Source organism: Aethalodelphis obliquidens, unplaced genomic scaffold (genome assembly GCF_003676395.1).
Source record: "Aethalodelphis obliquidens isolate GAN/ISIS:26980383/991018 unplaced genomic scaffold, ASM367639v1 scaffold1002, whole genome shotgun sequence".
NCBI lineage: Eukaryota > Metazoa > Chordata > Mammalia > Artiodactyla > Delphinidae > Aethalodelphis > Aethalodelphis obliquidens.
The window spans coordinates 1-5,800 of NW_020838913.1; the positions used below are offsets into that span (position 1 = coordinate 1).

The 5,800-nt window shown below is 44.9% G+C and overlaps 1 pseudogene; it reads right to left on the bottom strand.

Annotated features, from left to right (window-relative positions):
- Window positions 1–4,763: 4,763 nt before the first annotated feature.
- On the bottom strand, window positions 4,764–5,381 carry LOC113616955 (vesicle-associated membrane protein-associated protein A pseudogene; annotated as a pseudogene).
- Between the last annotated feature and the right edge of the window lie 419 nt (window positions 5,382–5,800).

Consider the following 5,800-nt stretch of genomic DNA (forward strand, 5'->3'; position numbering starts at 1 on the left):
CAGGTCACTTATCCGTTCTTCTCCCTCAGTTATTCTGCTATTGATCCCATCTAGAGTATTTTTAATTTCACTTATTGTGTTGTTCATCGTTGTTTGTTTCATCTTTGTTTCTTTTAGGTCCTTGTTAAATATTTCTTGCATTTTGTCCATTCTATTTCCAAGATTTTGGGTCATCTTTACTATCATTTTTCTGAGTTCTTTTTCAGGTAGACTGCCTATTTTCTCTTCATTTGTTAGGTCTGGTGCACTTTTATCTTGCTCCTTCATCTGCTGTGTGTTTTTCTGTCTTCTCATTTTGCTTATCTTACTGTGTTTGGGGTCTCCTTTTTGCAGGCTGCAGGTTCGTAGTTCACGTTGTTTTTGAAGTCTGTCTCCTGTGGCTAAGGTTGGTTCAGTGGGTTGTGTAGGCTTCCTGGTGGAGGGGACTAGTTCCTGTGTTCTGGTGGATGAGGCTGGATCTTGTGTCTCTAGTGGGCAGGTCCCCGTCTGGTGGTGTGTTTTGGGGTGTCTGTGGACTTATTATGATTTTAGGCAGCCTCTCTGCTAATGGGTGGGGTTGTTTTCCTGTTTTGCTAGTTGTTTGGCATAGGTTATCAAGCACTGTAGCTTGGTAGTCGTTGAGTGAAGCTGGGTGCTGGTGTTAAGATGGAGGTCTCTGGGAGATTTTCACCATTTGATATTATGTGGAGCTGGGAGGTCACTTGTTGACCAGTGTCCTGAAGTTGGCTCTCCCACCTCAGAGGCAGAGCCCTGACTCCTGGCTGGAGCACCAAGAGCCTTTCATCCACATGGCTCAGAATAAAAGGGAGAAAAAGTAGAGAGAATTAGTAGACGTAGGAAGAAAGAAAGAAAGGAGGGAAGGAAGGAAGGAAGGAAGGAAGGAAGAAAGAAAAGAAGGAAAGAAGGAAAGAAAGGAGGGAGGGAGGCAGGGGGAGGAAGGAAGGAAGGAGGGAAGGAAGGAAAAAAGACAGAAAGAAAGAAGATACAGTAAAATAAAATAAAGTAAAGTATAATAAAATTATTGAATTAAAAAATAATTATTTAGAACAAAAAGAGGGCGGATAGAATCTTAGGACAAATGGTGGGAGCAAAGCTATACAGACAAAATCTTACACAGAAGCATACACATATACCCTCACAAAAAGTGGTAAAGGGGAAAAAATCATAAATCTTGCTCTCAAAGTCCACCTCTTCAATTTGGGATGATCATTGTCTAAAGGAGGGAAGGAAGGAAGGAAAGAAAGAAAAAAGAAAGAAAGAAAGAAAGAAAGAAAGAAAGAAAGAAAGAAAGAAAGAAAGAAAGAAAGAAAGGAAGGAAGGAAGGAAGGAAGAAAGAAGGTAAAGTATAATAGATTTATTAAAATTAATTGTTAAGAAAAAAATTTTTAAAAAATGGATGGATAGAACCCTAGGAGAAATGGTGGAAGCAAAGCTATACAGACAAGATCTCACACAGAAGCATACACATACACATTCACAAAAAGAGGAAAAGGGGGAAAAATCCTAGATCTTGCTCTTGAAGTCCACCTCCTCAATTTGAGATGATTCATTGTCTATTCATGTATTCCACAGATGCAGGGTACATCAAGTTGATTGTGGAGCTTTAATCTGCTGTTTCTGAGGCTGCTGGGAGAGATTTCCCTTTCTCTTCTTTGTTCTCACAGCTCTCAGGGGCTCAGCTTTGGATTTGGCCCTGCCTCTGCCTGTACGTTGCTGGAGGACGTCTGTTTTTTGCTCAGATAGGACAGGGTTAAATGAGCCGTTGATTCGGGGACTCTGGCGCACGCAGGCCAGGGGGAGGGAGGGGCATGGCGTGCGGGGCGGGCCTGCAGCGGCAGAGGCCGGCATGACGTTGCACCACCCTGGGGCCCGCCGTGCGTTCTCCCAGGGAAGTTGTCCCTGGATCCCGGGACCATGGCAGTGGCGGGCTGCACTGGCTCCCCGGAAGAGGGGTGTGGATAGTGACCTGTGCTCGCACAGAGGCCCCTTGGTGGCGGCAGCAGCAGCCTTAGCGTCTCCCACCCGTCTCTGGGGTCTGTGCTTTTAGCCGCAGCTTGCGCCCTTCTCTGGGGTCCATGCTTTTAGCCGCGGCTCGCACCTGTCCCTGGGGTCCACGCTTTTAGCTGCAGCTCACGCCTGTCTCTGGGGATCACACTTTTATCCGAGGCTCACGCCTGTCTCTGGAGTTCCTTTTAGCAGCCCTCTTAAACCCCTCTCCTCGCGCACCAGGAAACAAAGAGGGAAGAAAAAGTCTCTTGCCTCTTCGGCAGCTGCAGTCTTTTCCCCGGACTCCCTCCCGGGTAGCCATGGTGCACTAACCCCTTCAGGCTGTGTTCAAGCCGCCAACCCCAGTCCTCTCCCTGCGCTCCAACCTAAGCCCGAGCCTCAGCTCACAGCCCTGCCCACCCCAGCAGGTGAGCAGACAAGCCTCTCGGGCTGGGGAGTGCCGGTCGGCACCTATCCTCTGTGCGGGAATCTCCCCACTTTGCCCTCCGCACCCCTGTTGCTGTGCTCTCCTCTGCGGCTCTGAAGCTCCCCCCTCCACCTCCCGCAGCCTCTGCCCACGAAGGGGCTTCCTAGTGTGTGGAAACCTTTCCTCCTTCACAGCTCCCTCCCACTGGTGCAGGTGCCGTCCCTATTCTTTTGTCTCTGTTTTTTCTTTTTTTCTTTTGCCCTATCCAGGTACGTGGGGAATTTCTTGCCTTTTGGGAGGTCTGAGGTCTTCTACCAGCATTCAGTAGGTGTTCTGTAGGAGTTGTTCCACGTGTAGATGTATTTCTGGTGCATCTGCGGGGAGGAAGGTGATCTCCGCATCTTACTCTTCCGCCATCTTCCCCTGTGTACTCCCTTATTCCCTTTTTTATCTTTTTTTTTACATCTTTATTGGAGTATAATTGCTTTATGATGGTGTGTTAGTTTCTGCTTTATAACAAAGTGAATCAGTTATACATATACATATGTTCCCATATGTCTTCCCTCTTGCATCTCCCTCCCTCCCACCCTCCCTATCCCACCCCTCCAGGCGGTCACAAAGCACCAAGCTGATATCTCTGTGTGATGAGGCTGCTTCCCACTAGCTATCTACCTGAAGTTTGGTAGTGTATATATGTCCATGCCTCTCTCTCGCTTTGTCACAGCTTACCCTTCCCCTCCCCATATCCTCAAGTACATTCTCTAATAGGTCTGTGTCTTTATTCCTGTCTTACCCCTAGGTTCTTCATGACATTTTTTTTCTTAAATTCCATATATATGTGTTAGCATATGGTATTTGTCTTTCTCTTTCTGACTTACTTCACTCTGAATGACAGACTCTAGGTCTATCCACCTCATTACAAATAGCTCAATTTCGTTTCTTTTTATGGCTGAGTAATATTCCATTGTATATATGTGCCACATCTTCTTTATCCATTCATCCGATGATGGGCGCTTAGGTTGTGCTCATCTCCAGGCTATTGTAAATAGAGCTGCAATGAACATTTTGGTACATGACTCTTTTTGAATTTTGGTTTTCTCAGGGTATATGCCCAGTTGTGGGATTGCTGGGTCATATGGTAGTTCTATTTGTAGTTTTTTAAGGAACCTCCATACTGTTCTCCATAGTGGCTGTACCAATTCACATTCCCACCAGCAGTGCAAGAGTGTTCCCTTTTCCCCAAACCCTCTCCAGCATTTATTGTTTCTAGATTTTTGATGATGGCCATTCTAACTGATGTGAGATGATATCTCATTGTAGTTTTGATTTGCATTTCTCTAATGGTTAATGATGTTGAGCATTCTTTCATGTGTTTTTTGGCAATGTGCATATCTTCTTTGGAGAAATGTCTATTTAGGTCTTCTGCCCATTTTTGGATTGGGTTGTTTATTTTTTTTGTTACTGAGCTGCATGAGCTGCTTATAAATTTTGGAGATTAATCCTTTGTCAGTTGCTTCATATGCAAATATTTTCTGCCATTCTTAGGGTTGTCTTTTGGTCTTGTTTATGGTTTCCTTTGCTGTACAAAAGCTTTTAAGTTTCATTAGTACCCATTTGTTTATTTTTGTTTTTATTTCCATTACTCTAGGAGATGGGTCAAAAAGGATCTTGCTGTGATTTATGTCATAGAATGTTCTGCCTATGTTTTCCTCTAAGAGTTTGATAGTTTCTGGCCTTACATTTAGGTTTTTTTTTTTTCTGAGCAAGAATCTGTTAACAGTTTTATTATTTTTGTGTTAAATACCATGGGACAGGGTTAGAAGGATGAAAAACTCAGTTAACTGCCTCACAAGGGATAAGAAAAATTCTGCCATGATATTAGCAAAGGTAAAGGGGAAAAATTACACTGTAAGAGACACCATTTCCCCACAGAATACCTCTTGACATTTCCTGAGTGAGTGGGATTAGCAATCTAAATAAATTGTATTTTGAGAGGTAACAGCAACAGATAAAATTTAAGGGGATTATTAAAATAACATTTACAAGACTCTGAACGATTCTTGAACTCTTATTAAAACCACAAAGAAAGAACAATTCTTTATTTATGAATTTCATAAAGGCCTGAATGTGCAATGACACCTGTTAGGGATGGTCTGGTGATGTTCACGCTGTCCGGGAGCCCAACAGTCAGCTCTTACTGTGTTTCTAACCATGAAACTGTTGCAGGCGAGGCCTATATGACACTGTACACACAAAGAATGGTCACTGTGGGCCACACTACCAGTGAGATGGTAGGTTAACAAATCTTTTTCTGGTCAAGAGAAAAAAGAACAAATAGCACTCTGCATGCTTCACTCTACAAGATGAATTTCCCTAGAAAGAATCCAATGAAAATGGCTGCAATTACAACAAGAAGTGAAGGAAGAGGACTGGTGACATTATCTCTGAAGAATGCAGCTGAGGTGTATCCAGGTTTATCCGAATGTGCCACCATTATGAGCCTTAAGCCTTCATCTCTCAGGTGTCGGTTTTCTTCCAATAGCTTCATCATCTCTCCCTGGAGCCTCTTGCACTCTTCCGTGACCTTCCTCGTCTCAGTATCATTGAGGGAAACACTGTGTGGCTTTGACACGGGCCCGTCCTGCTTTGCAGCGTTCAGGGGAATGACTTTGCTGGGTTCCATGTCATTCAATTTATCATTTTCATTGGACATTTCAAATACACATCTCAATTTAGAATCCATCAATTCATCGGGTTTTGCCTCTTTCCACACGGCTTCCATATCTGGAATGTTTGGTGGAGCAAAGATGGTCTGTACCATAAACTTGTGTTTACTCTTCTCATTGGGGTAATAGTCAAAAGGCTGCAGTATTACTTTAAATTTGAGGTCTGTGGGCGGGTCGAGGACCAGGATCTGCTCGTGCTTCACCATGGCCCCAGAGATGGGCGCCATCAGAGACAGCGCAGAGTGGGAGTGCGCCCGTGGCGGGTCGCTGGCTGCGGGTGGGGGGTGGTGGCGGCAGCGGCTGCAGCGCGGCTCGGCCCAACTTGATACGGGGCCAGTGCTCAGCTCACGAACCCAATGCCCGCCGCTCTGTCATCAGCTCACTGGACCACCTGCCCGTCTGCAGCTCTGGGTCTCACAACTGGCTCAACCCCACACCCACATTTAGGTCTTTAATCCATTTTGAGCTTATTTTTGTGTATGGTATTAGGGAGTGATTGAATCTCATACTTTAACATGTACCTGTCCAGTTTTCCCAGCACCAGTTATTGAAGAGGCTGTCCTTTGTCCACTGTATATTCCTGCCTCCTTTATCAAAGATAAGGTGACCATATGTGCGTGGGTTTATCTCTGGGCTTTCTATCCTGTTCCATTGATCTACA